The 22,676-nt window shown below is 45.9% G+C and overlaps 1 protein-coding gene across 15 annotated transcripts in view; it reads left to right on the forward strand.

Moving 5' to 3' along the window:
* The window catches only part of LPP (LIM domain containing preferred translocation partner in lipoma), a 316,729-nt gene that overhangs the window by 54,866 nt on the left and 239,187 nt on the right, over positions 1 to 22,676 (forward strand). For 14 of the 15 annotated variants that reach the window (XM_021396526.1, XM_021396525.1, XM_021396524.1 and 11 more), the window contains one exon: positions 7,571 to 7,670. The exons of the other annotated variant lie outside the window; for it this stretch is intronic. The gene's annotated coding sequence lies outside the window, so the exon portion shown is untranslated. The remainder of the gene's footprint in view (positions 1 to 7,570; positions 7,671 to 22,676) is intronic. 15 annotated transcript variants of the gene reach the window in all.

Below are 22,676 nucleotides of genomic sequence, written 5' to 3' on the forward strand. Positions count from 1 at the left end.
GGACAGGATGAGTGGCTGGGTGGGCTAATTGCTGCTGAGTAATGGTGAAAGCTGAAAGATGACAATTTTGAAACTGGTAAAGATGAAGCTCTATCACTGTCCTGTAATTCAGAGCGTGGGGGTTGTTGAGGCCAATGGTGTAAGATCCAAAGGTAGACTGGAGGCTTCTGTGCGTGTAAAGAATTACTTCAGTGCTAATGACTATTGGCAAGGGAACAAAATAAAATTGGAAGCTATATTAAACCTCCTGACTCAGGTTCTAGTCAGTCTTTATCTTTTGGACACTGGAATGTGATGGCATCTGGGTCACAGTGCTGTGTATGTGCATCATCCTTCAAGCGGTCAGGAACCAGCCAAGGTCAAGGATGAGACACTGGAGGAAGTGGACTAGGGTGCTGATTCCTTTAAGATTTCTTGCCTAATTCTCGGCCAGTTCTAGCATGGCCTTGCTTGGGATCTTGGGTGCCCACAGGAGGAATCTGTTGATTACTGAGGAAGCAGCAGTGGCAAAAAGGTTTTATATTTTAGCGCATGATATTATAGTTGCAGCCTGGATATGAAAGTCCTAGACTGCGTCTGAAATTGCTGCAATGGACTTAGAGGTTGTCAGGACTAGCGAAGATCTCCCAGTGATTTGCATCTGCACTGCACAGTCTGACCCAGTCTTCTGACCCAGCTGTGTTACAGAGGGCGTGTGTCACTGTGCTAAGGTCACGTAATCCTCCCGGCTCCAGGTGCGTGCACCGAAGGCTGGATTGCCTTTATAACTTGAGTGCTGCTAAGCCTGGGAAACAGCCCTTCAGGATTGTGGGCTGGTTCAGCTTGCTCCTTTTTTGTCCTGTGTGGGAGCAGCGGGCTGTTTGAGCCTGTCACGCTGCGGTGCGTGCGCTCGCCTTTTTCCTAGACGGATCGATGGGATTTCCAGTAAAGACAAACAGAGTCGGAAGTAGAAAGGCGTTGAGCACGCAGCGCTGCCCTCCCCGGCCCCGCCGGCTGTGCTCAGCTCCATATACGGCAAAAAAAAGGAACAGGAAAAGGGAGTGCAGCGTGAATACCAGACATACAATGCATTCCTCGCAACTGCACACGCGGAATTTGCTTTTCCCCAGAAAGTGAACCCTCTGTGCATCCATTAAGTTGCTCTGTGCTGCTTGGCAGGGAGAGGAAAGCCAGCATTGAGCTGGCTTCAGCAGCACTTACTGTCTTGTCTAAGTGAATTCTCTTTCTGTGAGGGTCCTTCTTTGGTGGAATACAGGAGGGAAAGGGGCTGGGATGAGACAGGGGAAAGGAGCCAGATTGTTCCAAAACTTGCTGTGACTGCTGGCAAGATACAAGCAGGTAGACTGCAATTACATTTATTTTCTTTTCCTGGTTGTCCAAAAAATCAATCTTGATTCATCGTTAGCCTCCGTCTTTAAATTATACATTCCCTGAATAGCACCATCCAGTTAGCGGTAGGCAGAGGGTAGATAAGGGAATCGATCCCAGTGCTTCATTCATACTCTGGCTTCAGCCTTCCCCTGCGGCAGCTGCATGCATGAATGGCCGGCTGCTCCGGGGCTGTCGGGTGAGCTCGGACCTCAGGTACGAAGCACCAGCCCTATGTTTATTATACAGGAGTCTTGATTTCTCCCAGTTTGCATAAGTTTTGGAAGTTCTGGTTTGTTAGCCTGAGTTTTGGATCCTCTTGTGAGTTTGAATAAGGAAGGTCAGGCCAGTCCATCGCCTCTCCTGGTTTGCCACTGACTCATCGTCTGCAGACACCTCCTATAGGTCACAGGAGCTGAACCACCACTGCAGGTGCTGTGGTTTCCTAGATTGTTTGGATGGCAAATTGTGGCCGGGAAGCCGCAGCAGGGTGAATCATGGCGCAGTCTGCAGGCAGCCTGCCTGCAGCACCTGGGGCTGTGCTCGTAGGAGCACCTCCAGCCAGTCCCAACTGCATTCACTTGCTAAGGAAAAGCTCTTCCCAGACCGGGGGTGTGACCCCGCTTCCCAGTGCACCTTTCCTTCAAAGCTGTTTGCATTTTGTGGGGTCAGAAAACTGGGAGAATTGGGCGACTGTCACTTGGCCAACAGGTGTTTCTAGTGGGGGAGAAAACAGCCTCACAGCTTTGAGTCATGTTTTATTGCCTTGGGCTCCACATGCCTGGAAAGCAGTCCCCTGCTGTCTCTTCACAGGTCTTGTGGAAGTGATGATGCTCCTTAATTCCACATGCTCCTTTCATCTAAGTGCTGCACCGTGCTTTCCCATCTAGAGGATGGGCTATGACAGCACTCGACCGAGGCAATCTGTGTAGCTTTGTGAGATTCCCATCTGTTTCTGTAGTTGACATCTGGGTTATTCCATGTTACTTGCCTTCATGCTCTCCTGTAAAACCAGGCACGTTATTAGGACTCAAAATAGTAGCTCCTCTGGGCCATGTTGTAATAGGAGGGTGTTTCATGATGACAAGTTCCAGTGCCGCACGAAGGCAATGCTCTTTTATATATGCAAGAAAATAGCAACAGTCTGCTGGCAGGTCATGCATGGCTCAGCTCTTTGAACTTGTACATTACCGAGTGTATGCTGTTTCTGTTCTCCGAGACTGTACTTTGCAATAAGCTCTGTAAATTATCCAGCGAGGATAATAGAGGAGTTTGTGATGGTAGAAGAAAGAGGTATGAATGGCAAATTTATGCTAATGAAAACATCTGTTGAGTATTCTTGCCACTCGTTCCTCATCCATCCTCACACACATCCAGAGGTTGTTTAAAGCCAGGTGGAGTAAGGAGACTTGAGTTTTTTTTCTCTGCCTATATATACACTCTGCTCTTGCGAATGTGTAGCTATGGGTGCAAAGCCAGAACATTTGGGGTAGAACTGACTGGTGTCATTTTTTGGCTCCAATTCACATAAGCACATTCTTGACTTAACAGTGCTCTGTGTGCATTAGCCAGAGCTTGCTGGAAAGTAGGCAGGCTTGGTGAGCGTTGAGTTCGGGGTGCTTCAGTGCCTTGACTTTATGGTGGTGCTGATATGGGTGATGGCCATCAGGTGAGAGTGGGAGGTTTTGGAGGACTGGGGGCACTGCCAGTGTGTCCCCAGCATGTCCTTTGCTTGCAGAGGGCTTTCAGGTGCTGCACACGCCTGAGCTGTGGTTAAGGAGCGCTGTGAGGTTGGTGGAGCTCTCTTTGTGTCACTTCTGATGGGTTTAAAGGGGAGTCAGTCTCTTCCACTTGCTTTTCTAATGCGACAGAACAATGGAATTAGTAGAGAAAGTGGAATGCATGGGCAACTGATACACGTACAGAAATACGTTGTAATGCTTTGGTTTCCAGAATGTTTACGTCTTGCTGGGAACAAAAACAAAAATAAAAAAACCCAACAACAATGAACATAAAGTAAGCAAAATATTTGCACCCTCTAAGTGTGAGAGAATGCTGAGCTTTTGTTGCCTCGTCCTTATTTATGTTTTTTGTGGCACTGCCTGAAGGTGTCTTACCAGAAGTAGGGGCCGTCGCTATTAGAGAATCCTGTAAAACAGCAGTAATAATTGTACAGTGTTCTCTACTGCTATCAGTTTTATAATTATTCATAGACGTTTTTTAAAAGCCGTGAGGGACTGTCTCTGCACACATCATTGATTTTGCTAATAAAATCTTATATTTTAATGGTACCTTTCATTGGAAAAACATCAACTGCTCCATAAAATTAAGACTCATAATACCGTAGGATGGGTCTGTTTCCTGTGTTCTTCGCAGAGGGATTGATCGAGATGGATTTATTTGGGCACTTAACAGCCTTTAGACCTTGCTGTAAGCCCAGAGCCTGTGGAAGGGTGGCCCAAAACACCGTGCTCTGATCTGCTTTGTTGTGCTGAATGCTACCTTGTCATTAAATACCTTTCTCTCTGTAAGGCAGTGATAGGCGTTGAACTCACAGTCAGAAAGTCAGTGCTGAGTGAGTGCTCTGCTCTCGTATTGCAGTTGGCAGGTTTGAGCATGCCCTTAGTTCAGCTGGTGAAAGTCGGGAGATGACATGAGCATGTATTTTAGTGTATTTATTTATTTAGAGAGCGTGTGTGTGTTGTATTTCAGGGACTGTTCCGCCGTGGGTTCATAGAGCTGAATTGGATTTAGTCTTACAGGAAATGTCCCAGTTGACTGTAGCAACCTGAAATTGATTCCCCCTCCCTGCCTCCTGAAAGCTGTTCCCTCTAGAATCATCCCTTTAATTTAATACAGCGAACAGGATGTCCCTGCATGCTGCAACTTACAATTTTTTTTTAACAACAAGTAACCTAGGCAAAAAAATCTGATTTGAGAAGCAGCTGCAATTCCATTCTTATTACTGCTTGGTATCAGTGCTTCCCATTCCACCTCCCTGTGCTTCATGTCAGGCACTGGAGGCTGTCAGTGGCATTGGTTCGTCATTGCTGTGGCTGTAGAGAACATGTACCTGCGTGCTCTGGTCACACTGGCCTGCTTGTCCCTTTGGCAGCGAGCAAGAAACCCTTTTTCCTTGTCCCCTTCCAGGACTTGTCCCCACTGACGAGTTCTGCACAAAGGGAAGGGAGCTGCTTCTGGCATCTGTTCCTGTGCCATTAGCGCAAGTTGCACCAGTCTGTGCTGTGAAATGCCTGTCTCTTCCTGGCTTGTTTTCTGAAAAAGAGGAAAAAAAAAAAGTGCATGAAATTGATATGGCAGAGCCTTCGGCTGTGTGTTCACCTGCCGTCGCTTCCAGAGGAAGCCGTGTCACTCATTGCGTGTGGTGCGCGGCACTTGTTGGGAAGATTGCTGTTTAATCTTTCTGTTATTTTCACATCAGTCTAGAAATTGGTTTGTTTAATGTGCATCAGCTGAACAGTTCACCAAATAAACTACCCAAAAAGGTTAATCTCCAATTCCATACTGCTTTTACTGTCAAATCCAACTGTTTCAAAGACAGTAATGACTGTATCTCTAATGATAAATTTCAGACGCAGAGGTAGCAGAGGCAACTACAACTATCAGGTGCCAAAACTGAGACTTAAAAGGCTTTTTTTTTAATTCTTATTCCCCAGAAAACTGCATATTTTGTTTATGGCTATCGTACAAGTTTTGGAAATTGAAGAGAACTTGTGACTGTTCATCAGTGACTGTTAATACTCATCTTTACTCGGTTTGGTCTCTGTATCTTTATTTAGGCGTTAAATATCTTGAGTTAAGAGGAAAGGCATGCTTTTTTTTTTATCTGTTGTTCATAGACTTCTAGAACCATTTGAGTTGGAAGGGACGCTTAAAGGCCATCCTCCCTGCTCTGAACAGGGACACCGCAGCTCCATCAGGTGCTCAGAGCTCCGTCCAGCCTGACCTTGGGTGTCAGGGCACCCAGCACCTCTGGGCAACCCATGCCAGTGCCGTGCCTCATCACCCTTATTGTAAAAAAAACTTCTTCCTTATATCTTGTCTAAATGTCCCCTCTTTTAGTTTGCAGCCGTTTTCCCTTGTCTTATCACAACAGACCCTGCTACAGAGTCTGTCCACTTCCTTCTTCTTGCCCCTCTTTGTCATTGTTGAGGACCATATTGACCATGAAGCACCTTTTCTTATCTTCTTATCATGCACACCTTAAGTGCTCCCTAGCTTCCCAAAGCCGTAAGAAAGCAAGAACACTGTCCTGCATGGTTGCAACCTGGGTTTCCACATGACCTGGCCTTCATACATCACCAGCAAGTAGGGTAAATGTTGCTTAGGGTCTAAACGAGCTTCCAAATGTCTCTATTTGCATTCCTCCCTTCAGCAGAAGCACTGCCTGAGAGCTGGATCTGACCTGGCTGGGATATGTTGATGTTCCTCGACTGTTGTCTGGAACTTCTGACAGTGGGATATTTGTACGCTTAAATGCTTCCTCCCAGAAATATCAAAGGACCTAAGGCCACTTTCCAGCAGGAACATGAAAGGCATTCACACACTAGTGCAGCAAGCATTGCCATGGAGAACAAAGGCTCTTGCTAATCACTCCTAATGCCTTTTAAGTTTATGCCTCATTTTTCCCCTTTTTTCAGACAGCCTCCCGGAGTACTGCGACTTCAGCAACTGACTCACCAAATAATTAACAGAAGGACTCTATCTCTGAAACTTTTGAACACCTCTTTTAATTTTCTTAAACCAGCCAGCACCCTGGCCAAGTTCCAGTTTGTGTAATTACATTTGACCTAGCTTAATCCCTTGGCAGTTTCAATTGCATGTGGTAGTCTTCTTGGCTCCCTGTCCTGAGCTGCCATTCAATACTACTTCATGGTTTTCAACAGCTGTTCTAATTCTGCCATAGAAATGGGTGTATATTCCTGGTGGAAGCACTCCTCCCATTTATATCCCTTGCTGAACAGCCATATCTCTCACTGGCATTTTGGGAGGTAATGTCTCTGTTACTACCGGTGGTCTTGTGGAAATCGTCAAAGCTATTTGCATCATTAAAGATAGACGTGTATTTGAACTCTTTCATTAGTTGGCCATCTACATTGCTGAGATTCTTTGAGTCCTACATCTTGAGTACAAGGCATTTATTGCTTAGTATCCTCAGCTGCTGTGTGTTGTAGGGACATTATTGGTGCAGGTATTTGTCTTTAGCCTTGGAAACACCACTTCTGTTATCAAATCTATGCTAAATAGGAGCATGTCACTTTCCTGTGCTGACAGCAGTTGGGCTGTATTGGGAAGAGGGAAATGATCAAGGAAAGCAAAAGTCCAGGGCAGCTGAGAAGGACTGAAGAGTAAAAAGCATCCCAAGTGGATGCTAACAGCATCCTCTGCTAATGGGAGGAAGGGATTATGACTGGATGGGGTACAAAAAATAACCCAGTGAAAGGTGCTGTTGTGGCAAATTGATTGCCTACAGAAATAGGAAAGCAGATGTATTATCACTGCTCTCCCTTGTTGCTTGTTATCTCATGAAATTTGGGATGCTTTTGCTATTCACAACTCTCCCCCTGTGTTTCCCAGCACTGCTTGTATTGTTTCTTTCTTCTTTCTCCTTTATCACCAGACCCTTTCGTTCAGGAGAAAGCTTTCTTTTTGCTATGTGGAGCATCCTGCAGACTGGGAGGTAGGGCATATGCTAAGAACACAAAAGTTATTCAGCCTTTCATTGAATCTGACTTTTTTCCTCTGGGTCTATCCCATAATTACACACGCTCAAATCTCAAAGTAGTCTTGTCTCTGTTGGTTTCAGTGACACTGAAAATAAAGTCACCAGTGGCGACAGTAAGATTTGTCCTCTGTCACAATGAATAAAGCGCTGGAGTTGGAGCCATCTGATTTTGATGTGTACTGGCTACTGCATGTAGCTTGGCAGAACATTATGCAAAGTCAGTGGTGCCCTGTTTGCTAGAACAAACATCTATGAAATCCTCATGGTGGTTACTAGAGAAAATGTGGCTAAGTTTGAGTGTTGGCATATGACGTATCTGCAGCCATTGATGTTGCTTTTGAAGATCTATTTGAATGTTCAATAAAAGCATGGAAAAAATTGCAGTTCAGAGTTGTTGGTTTATTACTGGACCCTTTGCATACAGTCCTAAAAACAAATCATATTTTTTTCTTTCAGAGTGCCTTATAATTGGGTGTGCCTGACTGCATCAGCTTTTGGATGTGAGCGTCTTCTCTTGAAACAGCCTTGTGATATCCTAGCTGCCTGTTTTCTTGGGGTAAGAAAAGAAATACACCTGCAGAGATGCAAGACTAAGAACCCACTCTGAGCAAAAGTAGAATGGCAAAGAAAGGGCAAGCCACACTGGTGCCCCAGTTTGTGAATTTTGGCAATGGTGAACTTGTGGAGAGAGGGAACAAACTGTAAATCCACTCGTTGTAAGTAAGACAAATCACAGGCTTAAATTGCAGCAAGAGAAATTTAGGTGAGACGTTAGTAAATGATCTCTTGCGTTAAGAGCTGAGCACTGGATGGATTGCCTGAGGACTTGTGGAGTTTCAGTTGGAAAGGTTTTAGAATGAGTTAGAAAAGCCCCATCATACGTGCTTTAGGAGAACTGGTCCTTCCATGTAGTGAGGAAACAGGCGAATGACTTCTAGAAAGTCCTTCTAGCCTGTGAAGGTTAGAAATAGGAGAAGGTGAAACTGTTATCTTAACAGTGGTATTCAAAACTGATAAGGTAAAAAAAAGCTCAGTGTAGCTGTGCAGAAGGAGCTGCCTGATCTGGTGATGAGCTTCCTGTCTATGGCAGCAATCTTTGTTACCTGAAAGGTGACGTCCTTCTGGAGTGACGTGCAAGCATGGGGAAAAGGAGTTCAGTCCTTGGTCTTGGCATAAACTTGTGATAGGACCGGGAGGTTGTACCAGTTCTTGTTCCTTTGTAGCAAATTCTTGTAAGTTTGGGTCTCTTCTGTAATCCATGTTAAGGATTGACCTCTTATTCTCAGGTGGGTAGTCACATCTATGTAGTTTAGATGTGAGAGGACAGTGCTAGAGATTCAGGTATACTGAGCAAAATATAAACAATACGTGAAACACAAGCATGGGAACCAAGGGATTGCTGTTCTCTTTGGTTCCAGGGCTGACGGGATGGCAGAGTTTCATATTTCTTTTCTTGTTCTTTTGTTCTTGTTCTTCATTGTGTTTCTTTGTCCTGTCTTGACAGCAAACATAGCGCAAGCTTTTTCTGTGTTCTGTGTTGAAACTGTGTCCTGAGGATGGCTGCTCATTCAGTCCCCTTGCTTCTCCCTTGCTCCCCCAGGAGCTGCAGGTGACAAATGTCACCAGGGCCCAGGCAGCCCTGACACCTCTGAGTGATCACCACCAGAGGGGAAAAGTGTGGGTGCTTCATCTTCCTTGTGCAGCCAAGAATGGCAGTGAGATGCGTGTCCTGTGTCGGAGGACACCTGAATAGCAGTAGGGAATTCTTCAGCCTCCTGTTGGACTTCATTTGGGGTTTGTTTGGTTTCTCTAAAATTTGCCTTTCATCCTTAATGTCAGCAAATAGTAGTGTCTCTCCTGGAGTTATACGAGTGTCTTATTGTTTGTTAGCATCTTCTGTTCAGCAGAGATAAGCTGTTGGGTCCCAGGGCTGCAGGAACATGGAGGAACCGTTCACATAGCTCTAAGAAACGCAGGCGATGTCAAGGGAGAAATAAGGGGATGCCTTTCTGAAATCACCTTTTACATGTTGTTTTTTTTCCCCCTTTGAGTTTTAAAATTCCTGCAGCTATCTGCTCAAATCTTGAAAGCAGAATGCATTCGTGGAAGGATGCAATTTCCTCTGTGCCCCCTGATCTTTTGATCTCAATCAATTAAATAAATCCAAGAGCTTGCCGTTCACCTTGTGGCGAGGATGGTTAATTGGTTGAGGGGTTGTGCCAATGGTACTGATGGTTTTCCAAGCTTGTTCTTTTTTAATTGTTATTATTTCTTATCATTTTGACCTTCTGGACTGGTCAGGGTAAGATTATTTGCAAAGAATACCCCATACATATGCCCGTCAGGTTTGGAGTTAACATTCAAGTGTTGCTGCTTAGCAAAAGAAAACAACATGCCAGAGTTCAATTTAGATTTCCCCTCAGGGTTGAAAATAACGACCAGACTCAGAGCTGAGCCCTGCCGCCTCTGTGGGAGCGGTAGCCTTGCAGCACATGGCAGCGGTGCGGTGCTTGACTTGCCGGCTGGACCTGAAGATCCGGAGCCTGGCACCTTGTGCAGGGGCAAACCTGGGGCAGAGGAGCCCCGAGGTGCGTCTCCAAGCTCTCCGAGGTGCAAGCTCAGTCAGTTCTGTAGTTTTATTTGAATGATTTTGCAACTGAAAATTCTTTTTTCTAATGCTACGCTCCGTGCCTACATGTGCAAATGAGGCCCTGACCTATGTGTCCTCCAAAGCAGTCCTCTTTCCTTCCGTGCACGTAAGAAGGGATGTCCTGACCTGAGAGCAAGCTGGTCCGCACGGCGAGCGGTGCTCAAGAAAGTCCCTGTGTGTTGTGAGCAGGGAGTGTGGGCAGCTCGATGTGATTTTTTGTGTGCTTTGGAAATCGCTTGTTTCGGTGGGCAGCCGCTTGGGTTTTCCCCATTGTCGATATTCATCGAAGCAGTTCCTGGATGGCTCCCGTCTCATGTTTTCCACGGAGGAGGCTTGCGGCAGCCAGCAGCGAGAACCTCGTTTGTCTGTCAGGAGGCGTAGTGGTGTCTTATTGACGTTTCTGCAGTCCTGTCAGCAGAATTAACTTCTTCGGGTGAGAGGCAGCAGGAGCTGTGAGGCTGCAAGGCAGCAGGCTGTTATTTAAGCATTAACCTGCAGTGTCTTGAGAGCCACACCAGTGTGCTGTGTAGGAATGGTCTGTTGATAGAGCCCGATTGTGGACGTAAATACAGCTTATGTCAGAAGCATGTGAATATTTTGAGGTTATTTTTTACTTCTTCCATAGATGAGCAAGTGAAGGCACAGCAGCGGAGCCCACGGTCAGGTCTGAGATCATCTCACCTGTAGGTTTGGAGGGGAAAAGCGTTCAGTGTGCCTCAAACACCAAAATGCTTTTTTTCCTGATCCAAAAAGGACTGGAAGTTAGCAGCAGGGGTAATAGGCACCTTGAATTAAATCATATGGAGGCACGAGAAACAGCAAGGTATATTTGAAAATATCCATTGCATATATATATTCCTCTTAAGAAACATGTTGAAGATGCCATATCCATAAATACTAATAAGGCTGTTTGATTCCAATTTTCAGGTAAGATTAACATTTTATTGAGTATTATATCTGTCACATTCAATGCTTTAGTGTACCATCCTTGCAGGCTTATTAGCATAATTGCAGTGCTTAAGCAACAATAAAAAAATTCAACAGTAAAATAGCAGTTAGCATAGGCAATTTGTTATCAAAAGCTTTTACTTAAAGACAGCTTCTGAGCGTATTTATTATCAAGTTAGGGCTATACATTATTTTTATTTAGAAAAACAAGAGGGAAACGATGTAGGATTTCTTTTTTAATAGCTAAATCAGAAGGCCTGAAAATCGTCCAAAGCCTTTTTTTTTTTTTTTCCTTCTCTTTTTTAAAACCTCTCAGCGATTACGCTTGGCATGGGAAGACAGGATAGCAAAACCTCAGGTCTAGAGCTGGCTGCGATATTTGGAACTCAGCAGAACAATACTGATGGCTCCTCACAGCATCCTGAGTGCCCCTTTAAAGCTCTCTCCTCATGCGCCAGGGATGGCTACTCAGGGTCCCATACCAATGGCACAGCCCCTGTGGTGTCCTTGGGCAGTGATGCTGCTCTTTCCAGGGGTGCATGGATAGATGGGGGCTTTGGGTGATCCTGTGGTTTTGTTCTCCCTTTGAGGTCACAGTGGAGTACTTTTTTTTTTTTTCCAGATCTGTAGCTGAGTTGTGCATGGGTTTCTGTGCACGCAAAGCCATGGCTGCCAGCGTGGCAAGATTTCATGCGTGTATTATAATTTATAACAAATGGTATTTTGGGAGGGGCAAGTTTACCGTGGATGTTTAAAATAATCTGTACCTTGTAAATAAAGAAATAAGTGAGGTTTAACAACTCGAGAAGTGCTAAAAGAAAGGAAAAGATGCGTTGGGTGAGAGGAGCAGTTCTGGGGGTGCCATGCATAGGGGATGCAGGAGAAGCAGCTTCATGGACTGCACTTCAACTCCTTTCATGGCTGCTGGGGGAGTCTGGAGACAGATGTTACAAAGCTTGCTGGAAGCCGTTACTCCCCAAGACTTGACACAGTGCCAGAGTCAGAGCTTGGCTTTCTGTGAAAGAGAGCTGATGGAGCCTCCTGCAGAGGGGGGTTCAGCTCACCTCATGTTAGGCTGAGATGTTCCATGTTGGGTGGGTAAACGTAGTCGTGAGTCTTTTGCAGTCCTTTGAGGTGACAGCGGACAGAGACATGCAAGGTGTCATGTTTATTCGTGTGGAATGTGTCTTTTTTCTGTCTCTGTTTCCTTTGCTGTTGGAGGGTGTTGTTTTCAGACCACTCCTCACTGGAGCTGGCTCCTCCACACCTTCCAGTTTCTGCCTGACTTCCTCTGATAGGCACTCGTAGTTGTCCTCACCTCTCCTCAGACCTCTGTGTGCTGCCAGCTTCCCCATCCTACTGCCACCCATCTCTTAAATCTAGGGTTTCCTCTCATGTTCTGGGCATCCTTTTCCTTGTCCTCCCTCCTGCTGGAAGACCTGGTCTACCTTGTGATGCTTTTCCAGTCACTGCTCTTTCCGAGGCACTCTTCCATCTTCTCATCAGAGGGCTTGTTAGTAGGTGGTATCCAAATCCTGTGTTGAAGGAGCTGTCCCAGCACCTCAGTCAGGCTTGCACCTTGGACAAACAAGGGGAAACTTGTCTGTTTTTTATTTGTGCTCCCAGTTTGACTGTTACTTCAGCTCACCCTGTGAGGAGAAGTGAAGGCAGCGCTGCCCTGCGGCAGAAGCTCGTGCTCAGAGTGAAACAGGATGTGCAAGCAGGTTGTAGGAATTGGGAAGGGAGCACATGGAAACAGGTGAAACTAAACTGGGCACATATTAGAGAAGTGATGTGCATGTGGCGTCCTCTTCACAAACACCTTCTTCTGTGAATATGTGACATTTCAAAGGATCTGGTTGTTTCAGATCCCCTTTTTTCTTTGGGTACAAAAACCCATGTTATTCTTCAGACGTACAGAGAAACTATGTTTTGAACTTTGGGGTTGTCATGAGTACATTGGTACAGTGCTCACTCTCACGAAGCTGCCAAGTTCTGCGCAGTGTTTAGGCTTTCTCAGCAACCAGAGAGCTTGATGATGTTCCTGGGAAGAGGGTAGAATACACAGAAACCAACTGTGGAGAGCTGAACTTCCAGGGAACTTCACTTGGAATGGAAATTTGGCTGTGATTTGAGTTAGAGATGAAATGTGTTCTCTGCCTCCGTGAGGACTCACTGATTCTGACTGGAGAACAAGGAGATTTCTGTGTGGTCCCTGCTATTGCCCCTTCTGGCTCTGCCTGTCTGGCTTTATGGTGTCCAACACGTTAGCTGCTGAGCATCTCCTTGCACCCAGCCTTGTAGCTCAGTAGTGATGGGGCCAGGGTGGCAACCCTATGGGTGCCCCTTTGCAGAGGGCCCCACGCTCATCGGAAGAGCTGGGGTGCTTCCTTGGAGTGCTGGTGTGATTGAGGCCATTTCCTAGTAGCTCCTGCCAGAGATCTGTAATCCTCCAGTAGCTCATGTAGGAAGGACCCCTCAGGCCTCTTGTACAGCGTCTGGCTCAAAGCAGAGTTAAGATGTAAAGTTAGATGAGATTGCTTGGGGCTGGTCATGGCAGTAGTGGGGTGATCACAGGGGATGATGGCCAACAAGACGATGACTTACTGTGGGCACAGGCAGTTGTCATGTGGTGTCAAGGGAGCGGGGCAATGAGGTTTTTGAGAGATGGTCCACATGAACAGTCAGCCCAGAGTCTGGGCATTGCCATACACAGGAACTACATCAAATTCCCCTTGAGGTGTTCTGGCAGGATGGGGTCAGCAGCCAGGAGACCGTGCATGGATGCATCTTCCTCAAGGAGGAAAGTGCAGGCATACTTCTCGCAGGGAAAAAATCGTCTGAAAGAATTTTGCAGTGATAAATGTCTTAAAAATACTTGTGCTGGAATTTGTAAAGCCTGGAACATCTGTTCTCAACAGTGCTTTGATCATGTTGTGGGGCTTTTAAAATGATACTTCCATGAAATAAGTGAGATCCTTATGGCTGCAGGATTCCTTTCAGTGCCCTTTTTTTCATGGAGCAAAAAGGCAAATTTCACAGGGAACATTACATGACTTGAAACACATATTTTAATGGTTAGTATCAACCAAACAATGTTTTATTAGGTGCTAGAAAAATGTTCCAGTTACATACCCCAGGAAGCAAAGCACTCCCATTTACTTTCAAGCTTATGGGAGCTGCACTCTGGGGGGAAAAAAAGCCAGAATTCATTGCTTGTATATTACTGTATTCAAAACCAAAACAAACTCATTGAAACAAGCTTAAACATTCTGCAGTTGTTGTTAGAAAGGGACTTTTTTAGGTTTTGTTTGCAGGCAGAGCTGCAGAGGAGCCAGGATCAGCACGTTTGCGGAAAGGACAACGCTGCTAACAATTATAGGACACTGAGAATTTTATTTTCCTGATGCACTGTGGATGGAATAACTTTTTAGTCATCTGCTTTTCTCTGAAGAGTCATCCTTCCCTCATCATTTTAGCAGGCTTCTGCACATTGCTCTTCAGGCAGCTGTGTGTCTCGGGCTGAAATGTTGTGATGTTGAACATCTTCAGTGTTTTATGGAGCATGGAGAGCTCTGATAGCAGAGCTGCGTTCTGCTCCTCCTCGCAGCACGACATCTGACAGGAGGATTTCCTGATGCATCGTCTGCTTTCTGTGCTCTGCCTTCACGCAGGAAAATCTCCTGGGCCAGGTTTGCAGAAAGCAGGCCTGGAAATGAGCGTTCTGGGAAGTGCATGCAGACGAAAGCAACGCCTTGAGCTTGGCTGCTGGAAAGAGCTGATGGCCATCCATCACTGGGGAGCAGAGCTCTCCATCTCCATTCTTTGAGGGAACTGGAGCCACGTTTCCAGGCAAGTACGCTGCAGAGAATGCCCGAGCTTGCAAAGAACTTGATAGTTTCAGAGCTGGAAGTGGAAAATTTGCAGCATTGCCTGAGTGCATCCAGGCCTGCAGAGAGGTGAGGCTGCCGTAGATCCCACAGGGCAGCTCCAGAGGGGGCTGAGCTGAGGGATGCTGTGCTCGGCCCCACATCTTTGCCCGGAGCTGCTCTGCCCTGAGCTCTGCTGATGTACACACATCAGGAAGGGGCAAGAAACTGAGATGTGGAAAGATAAGAGTCTGCTTTTCTGCTGTGTTCACACGGTCATCTTCTTCACGCCCCTTCCTTGCTCCCACTGCCCCTTCTCTCCTCTGTATCCGTGGGAAAACAGGTCACAGTTCCTTCATTTAAAGTCTGTCAAATGTGTAAAAGGAGGAAAAGTTACGGTCGTAAATAATGGAGCACAGCTTTCTACTAAGGCTCTGTGTGTCAGGGGTTAATTTATGAAAACTAAATTGGTTAATTAATTTCTGCAGCAGCTAACAGGTGAGCAGGCTGCTTATTACCATGACACATCAATTTATAGCATTTTTTTCCTAGCTGACACCTGTGACTCAGTTCTGTTACGTGCTCATACTGTCTGTTAATTATTTACTGATGATTTAAGTAGAGCTTGCAAACAGAATGCTTTTATGGCAGAGGCTGCACTGAACATGTAAGATTCTTGGTATTTATGCCACTGTACCACCAGATACAATCCCATCAAGTTCCCCGAGCCCCTTACTGAGGGCAAGAGGCAGCCTCCTGCCCTGCAGACCTTGCATACAGGGAGGCTGGTAAATGGCTTGACAACGGTACACAAGTAGATCTGTGTCCTTTGCTCCTTTGCAGATTGATTTCTGCCATTTTGAGTGACTTTTCTGAGTGGCACACAAGAAATTCCCCTCTACAAAGGCTCATTCTCCTTCATGCGCAATGGTAGAAGCGAACGTTTTTATTAAAAAAAAAATAATAAAAAAAATTGTGTGATGTCTCTTTTTTTTTTTAAAGAATAGAATAGTATGAAAGTCAAGTAGCAGATCACGCTCTGACTCAGCTGGTAACTTATGATCCTCTGCTATTTTTGTAACATTTTTAGCTTATGACCAGATTTTTCTAATATTAGAACATTGCCATAGAAAGTGTGTCAGAGTCCCGGGCTGCCAGAATGTATCACTGCACAGAATATACATTTCTAAGCAATGTGCAGGAGTAGTCCAGTAAGTTCTTTTGTTGTGGTTTTAAATTGCTGCAATTTCATTTTTTGATTCACTTAGCAGAGCACAGAGCTGCCTTTTGTTCCTCGTGCGGTCGGACGCCGAAGCCCCATCCCCAGCTGTGCCTCTTGCGGACTGGAGTGCAGAAGGGGAGGCAGCAGAGTTGCTTTGCTGGTAGTTTTTCAGCTGGTGTAGACAGCTGTAAGTCAATTCAGGCCATAGTGACCGTGTGGATTTTATGGAGGTGGAGAATCCGGTCATGCAGCCTGTGTTTTAGTACGGAAGCAGCTCTGGAGGTGGTTGTCGTGTTCTAGGTAGGCAAGAAAATACATGCCGAGTCTCTCTAAGCTAAAGAAAAGCGTGTGAGAACAAATAAACATCTGTGTTCAAGTAGAAGAGAAGGCGATTAGTGAGGAAATCTTAGAATTTACAAGTAGGATTTTTTTATAGGTTCAAATCTGCTGTGGTTTCAGTGTACCTAAGGACACTTAAAGTAATGAAACTCCAGACAGTCCAGCCCAAACATGCATGACACAGAGCAGCAAAGCAATCATTGTGCTTAGCACTGCCAATCAACTGGCTAATGCAACAGCTGCTCTGGGACTTTGCATTTAATTTTTGTCTGGATAATGACGAGGAACACAGGGTTAATGGTCTGTGTCCGGTTTCCCTCCAAAGTGCTTTATTTGCACTTTGTGGCTATTTTTCATGGTTCTTTGCAGCAGCTCGAAAATGTTAACTGACCTGAAGGAATCAACAATGAATGCTTAAAAAAATTCAAAAGAAAAGCTGGAAAGGATGTTGCTTTCTAGCTTCTCTTGTGAACACCTTGTACTCAGACTCCCTTTGATTAAGTAACCAGTAAAACCTATTCACATGTACTCCAATTAAAATTTAATGAGGCAAGAGGATGTGTTCATATATGCTGACTATGCGGGAGGAATAGATTCCAGTAACTCAGCTCAGCAAGCCCTTGCTTAGCATTCAGGGTTCAGTTTACTAGAAAGCTCCTCTGCGTCCACTGAGCTTGTCTGGCACGAGCAGCCCTCCAGATCTGCATTCTTGCAGTAACAGAGAGAGGCGGTGATGGCTTATATAGGAAGTAGCTTGGCTGTTTTGTATGGCAGAGCTTTAGGGTGAAGTCTGGCTTGGCTGATTGCAAGAGTGAGGCAGGGTTTCTGTCCTAATGTGCTCCATTGGGAAGGCTCTGGGAGTTACTGGATGCATACGTTAGTGTTACCTCTGCCCTCGTGTCAAAGCTCCCATCAGGCAGCAATTGAATGAGTGGAGCATCACGTAGCAGCAATGGAAGCCCTATCAGCACTAATTTATAGGTTGGGAAACTGCTACTCAAGTGGAAGCTATATGACAACTTAACCACCGTCAGAATGTAGCCAGGCTTTTAGTGCCTCTGCCTTCACTGCAGGTTCACTGGCCAGTTGTTTTGTTGCTTGCATTCCCAAAGGATTATCACCCTGCTTTGCACAACGTTTCGCTTCTAAAAACCTTGCTCCCGCCAGTGGGGAATGCACAGATGTCTGCTTGGGCAACGAAACTGCTTTCCAGGAGCAGTGCAGAGCCTTGCTTACTTCCACAGCCTGTCTTCCCTGTGCTTCTACCGCTCAGTCTGCTGCAGAGCTCCTGCATCACCTTGCAGCCAGGAACAACGGAGAAATGGTGTAAAAGGAACTCATCTGCACTTCTGCATCACTATGGTGGGAATGATCAGCAGGGATTGACATCCCACCTCCCGAGTGGATTGTGGCCATGGGGTGATGCGGCACAGCTCCGTTAAGGGGCATTTTTGGATGCGCAATGAAAGATCCTGCTGTTATCTCCACCCTTAGTGACGGGTTGGGCAGCAGAACGGAAATGCCGTGGTGGAATTTGCCTTTGGTGCTGACCCTTGCATGACAAGCGAGACCTCCTCATCCCCAGACCTTTGTTTCGTGTATAGCCAGAACACAAAGCAGCGCTTCATTGCCACGGCAGGCAGTTCTGAGCCTGGCTTGACTCAGTGGCAGAGCTGCAGCAGAATTTCACAACGTGCACTGGCCTTCCAGTTAGTGTCCTCTGCAGTCCCCATTCAGTCCTGCAAAAGCCCTCGCTCGCTTTGCTGTACCAAAGTATTGAAGAAGCCTTTGAGGGAAGACGTGAATCTGGAGCTGAGATTTTGAGGTTCTTTTTTGGCCTTGAAAGCTGCTCTTGGAACAGTAAGCATGAGATTTCTCTTGAAACCTTCTTTGTGTGCCTTTCTGAAGAAATAGCTGGAAGGAGAAGACCTGTTGGTTGAGCTCTGAATGAGAAACCTATTGGCTCCGAGTATACTGGGGACATTATTTAAGGTCAGTTGATCTGCGAGAAGGCATGACTTATCTAACGCAGCCTAAGGTTAGTTATGCAACAGACGGGCTGTTCTTTGTTGTGAAGAACAACTTCAGTGTGTGCCTGTGCAAATCAAAGGTCTTGCTGAAGGCGAGTTGTGTTCTGGCTGGAAGCCACTGGGTGTCCTCCTCTAGTGATTTTCCTTTTGTAGTTATCATTGCAGAAATCTGAAAAGGTTTCCAGTGGGAAGGCATTCAGCAGTTGCATGGTGCAGGAGCAGAGCTGCTGGGAGAAGTGTGCTTTGGGTGGAGGTGCGGGACCACGAGCATGTGGGATGGCTTCAGAGCAGGCTTCACTTCTTTCTCTTCTCCTCTGAACATCTTTATGGCATGGCACAGCTCACTGGACTGTCTAGATGCCAGCGTAAGGTGGTGTTTTTAAGGCAGACACCAAAGAGGATCGTTTTCTGACTACTTCTGAGAAGGGAGCTATAGCCATTTGTCGTTTGTATTGGTTTGAAATAGGAGATTCGCAGTGTGGCACTGATGCTTCCTTTCATGGTGAACCTTTCTTCCCTCTCATGTGGAAACACACTGCCCAGAATTGGCATTCTCTCTCCTAAGAGACTCAGCATCGCCCAGCAAATCAAAGAGAGGGATTTTCTTTTAAAGCTGGGATTGGTCTCCTGAGCAGTAGGAGCAAGCAGATTTGGGTTTGGTCCTTTCTGGCTAGTGAGAAATGCTAATGCACAGCAAAACGTAGTTTTCAGCATAGCTGTCCTGGCAGTAGGGAGCAGGGAGCCGGTGGCTGCGGTGGTCCTGGTGGCTGTGTCTGGGTGCTGTGGGGGATGTAATGCCCTGGAGCTGGGGAGAGTGTTCGTGTCCTCCCTGATGCAGGTCTGAACTGGGGACCAGAGGGGTTTTTCCTACCAGCCTCCTACTCTGGAAGTCTTCTGAGTGGCTCTCCCTTTGAAGCATGTGAAGGTGATAGTTAATTAAGGGCTTCCTTTGCTTCACAAAATCAGACTCCTCCTTACGCCTTCTCAGCATCCAAAGTGATTAGCAGTTTCTGTAAACCCAAGCCTATGGATTTTATGAGGACCCCTGGCAGTCAGGGTTGATTGTGCTCTCCCCAAGTGTTTCTTAAGTAGTAAGGAATCAATGCGTTGGGAGGGACTGTGCGTGACGTCTATTAATTACAGCGTCCCCTTATGTCTAGTGTACCAGAAAGGGCTCTGAAAGTCAACCCTCTGCCCTGGCTAATTGATACAAAAACAAATTGGCACAAATGAAAGTCAGCCGGATCTAAAAGAAAATGAAATTTTGTTTTGTAGCTGGAATGGGAAGGAACAGTGACAAAAGGAAATAAAAAGTACGGTAGCGTGAGATACTTGTCTCTAAGAGATCCTGTAAAGAGTCCCACCAACCCTGCGTGCCCCATCCCAAATGCTGGGGAATGAAATGTGCTGGCGCTGCACCAAATGAAGGCATTGTGGTGCGTGTTTGGGGACTCTTGGGTGAAGGATAATTACTGTTTTCTTCTGTAGACCATAGAGGAGGTGATTTTGAAGCTTTACCATACAGACTGCTGCAGTACGCATTAAGCTGGATGTGACATCAGTGTTAAGAATTGTGGCACTTGTGGTTACGGCTTTGGGATTCCTTATATTTACTTTCTAGGGAACTAAGATTCAAAGCAGCTTTATGGCTGTCACGAGAACGTTGTCAGTTTCCAAAGAGGTGGGTGAATGTGCATTGACCTTTATCTGATATGTCCATATCATGTATTCTATGTCTTCCCAGTTAGAAGAAATACGTTAGATTATTTTTCTTAATTGTTAAAATAGTAGAGTTATTTAACTACAAGATGACTTCTGGTTGGTTGGTTTGTTTGTTTTTCCCCAAAATTATCCAAGAGCAGAAGTTTCCATACAATTACTATTACAAGCTGGAAGTATGGATTTAAATAACAGCACACACCATCTGCCACCAGTGGCATAAGAAGACCAAACCCTGGGCTGCTGGAACAGCTGTAATTTGTAAATTGCAGCAATGCTGCGGTGCTTTATATCGTTATCCAGTGCTGAGTAAGAAGCAGGGGAGGGAAAGGGGTTCTGCTCGTCCATCCCTGAGCGTGGGACTGGAGCAGGATCCCTCCCCACAGCACTTCTGAACGATCTCTTCCTTCTCCTTATTTTCTTGGATTTGTGTGCATCTTCCTTCCTAGGACTGAGGATCCTTTTAAGGAGCTATGGTGGATCTCTTGCTGCCTTAACAAACAAACAAGCAAACTTATTTTCCACTTTCTAAAATGCATTTTGCTAAATGTGTATTTTTGTCAAATTACAGTTTCCTCCAAAGCATTTTTCTTTACATAGATAATGGAATTCCACCTCTCAGACCTTAGTTAACAGCTATTCTGCTACCTAAATGCCACTGAACTAAAAGGAAACAGAAATAAGAGAAGAAAAAAGAAGAATGTGATATATTAGGATATAGATTTTAGTTGACCATTTCAATCCCAGGTAGAAGAATTCCTCCTCTGTTTTGAATGTTGAGATGTTCTGGATATGACTACTCTGCTATTTTATCTTGTAGAACATTGTATTTCCGTAACATTGTTGTTCCTGTGTGTAAGGATGCTCTCCTTGTATTGAACTCAGCTGCAAAGCATAAAATAGAGGCATCTACTTACTATATGCTATACAAAATGGTAGGACCTTGCAGCACAAATGTTTTCTTGTGGAAGATCTATCAAAGGCAGCAGGCTGCTTTCAGGCTACAGTATACTCATATTTTACTTTTTTTATTATTTTTTGTTTTATAGTACCGCAGGCTCTAGTTGCAGCCCTTACCTTGAGGCACTGCCTGGAGGGAGGAGCTCTGCAGCCTCTCTGAGGACTGCTGTGCTGGACTCTGTGCTCCCTTTTGCCTTGGTCCTTGCCCTCGGCCACAGAAGAGCTGGGTCACCTCTGCAGGACCCCTTCTAATAGAGCATGCTGCTAGATTTGGCGCCTTGGCTTTTGGAGCTGACCTCTAAAGAGCCCAGAGTAACAGGGTCATCTCAGACATATCTGTCTAATAAATGCTGCTCTTCCAGATTCTTGCCCAGAGAGGCTAGAATCACTGTGCACACACACACTGAGCTGATGCCAGACGCTGTTAGTGCTGGGATGGCTGGAGAGGTTTGGGCATCACTGGGGACATTGGAGGGTGTAAAGAGCACCTGCAGCGCTTCAAATCCTGCTCAGGTTATTGGAGAGGGAAGGCGCTTGTATCCAGCAGTGCTGGTCAGTGAATTTTCCTGAGGGAGGAGGGAGACGGGATAGGCTTTCCTGGCATCTCTAATGTCAAGCTGCCAGAGCAGGGCAGTAGCTGGTGCTGTGTCACAGGTGAGAATCTCTTTTGGTAAGGAGGCTGCGGTTGGTCAGACCTAGGTCCTGCTTCCTGAGAGCTGTATGAGAGCGGTGTGACTTCAGCAGAAGTTTTATTATCACATTAGTTTCCATAGTGATGTTTGGAGCCGTTCCCGGCACTGGGTTAAGCTGCAGCAGAGTGAGTGAGCTCCGTGCCGGTGTTCTGGGGAGGGACAGGCCAGCTGATGGCTCTGCTAAGGTGTTTGGGGGGTCACATTAGGATAAACAAAGCTGCTCCCATGGTCTATTTGCTGCATCAGATCTGTCTTTGTGGGATGTTTCTTTGGAATGCATGCGATATCATTGAACTTGGAGAGATCCCTGGGTCTGGAGAGGCTCTTGCATGGAGAAAGCTGTGGGAAAACCAGAGGCCCTTGAAACTGGGAATGCTGGAGTTCCACAGTCATTCTATTATGATTTATAAGAGTGCTTTGGGTTTAATGCCTACCCTCAATTTAAACGTTTGATCAAATAGTTGAAAAGCAAGTTTTGAAGTGCCTTGTGTTAATCCAGACTTTCCTACTACCGTTTCCCAAGTACTGGGGCTATTCACAGGGAGTACTGGGAGGTTTCAGCAGTCCTGCTCCAGCTTAGAACCAAGTAAGAAATATTCGTATGGTTCCTCTCTGTGCTCCTCTTTCAAACACATCCTTTTTGGAACGTTTGACAACAAAATCAGGTATAGTCGCTGCATGGCTGAAGTGATATAGTTGCCACTTCAATTTCTATGGCCATGGTTGTAATGGCTTTTGCTGTGTGCTCTTAGACGTCTCTTTTATGGGCAAGGAGGGGTGGAGGAATGCAACTTGTGGGGGATTATGTACACCCGTCACGGCCTTTTATAGATTGCAGGGCTTGACCTCTTACTTATCCCATAAAGGAGCCTCTCCACCAGTGGCTAATCCCAGGGTTTATGCAGACAGGCTGAAAGCCAGGTCCCCCTGGGTGGGTGCAAGATGCAGCAAGGCGTTCAAACGATTGTGTCCTGGCTTGCCTCAACTAATCTCAGTTGAAGCAGCTGGAGGACTGGGTAACGCACTCTTATACTACCAGTGCTAAATTGATGCTAGAAAGAGCAGGACAGTGTTATGACAGTTACGGATATTTGTGTGCAAAGTGCTAGGCAGCTCCAGAGAGATGCAGAACT

Source organism: Numida meleagris, chromosome 4 (assembly GCF_002078875.1).
Source record: "Numida meleagris isolate 19003 breed g44 Domestic line chromosome 4, NumMel1.0, whole genome shotgun sequence".
Classification (NCBI taxonomy): domain Eukaryota; kingdom Metazoa; phylum Chordata; class Aves; order Galliformes; family Numididae; genus Numida; species Numida meleagris.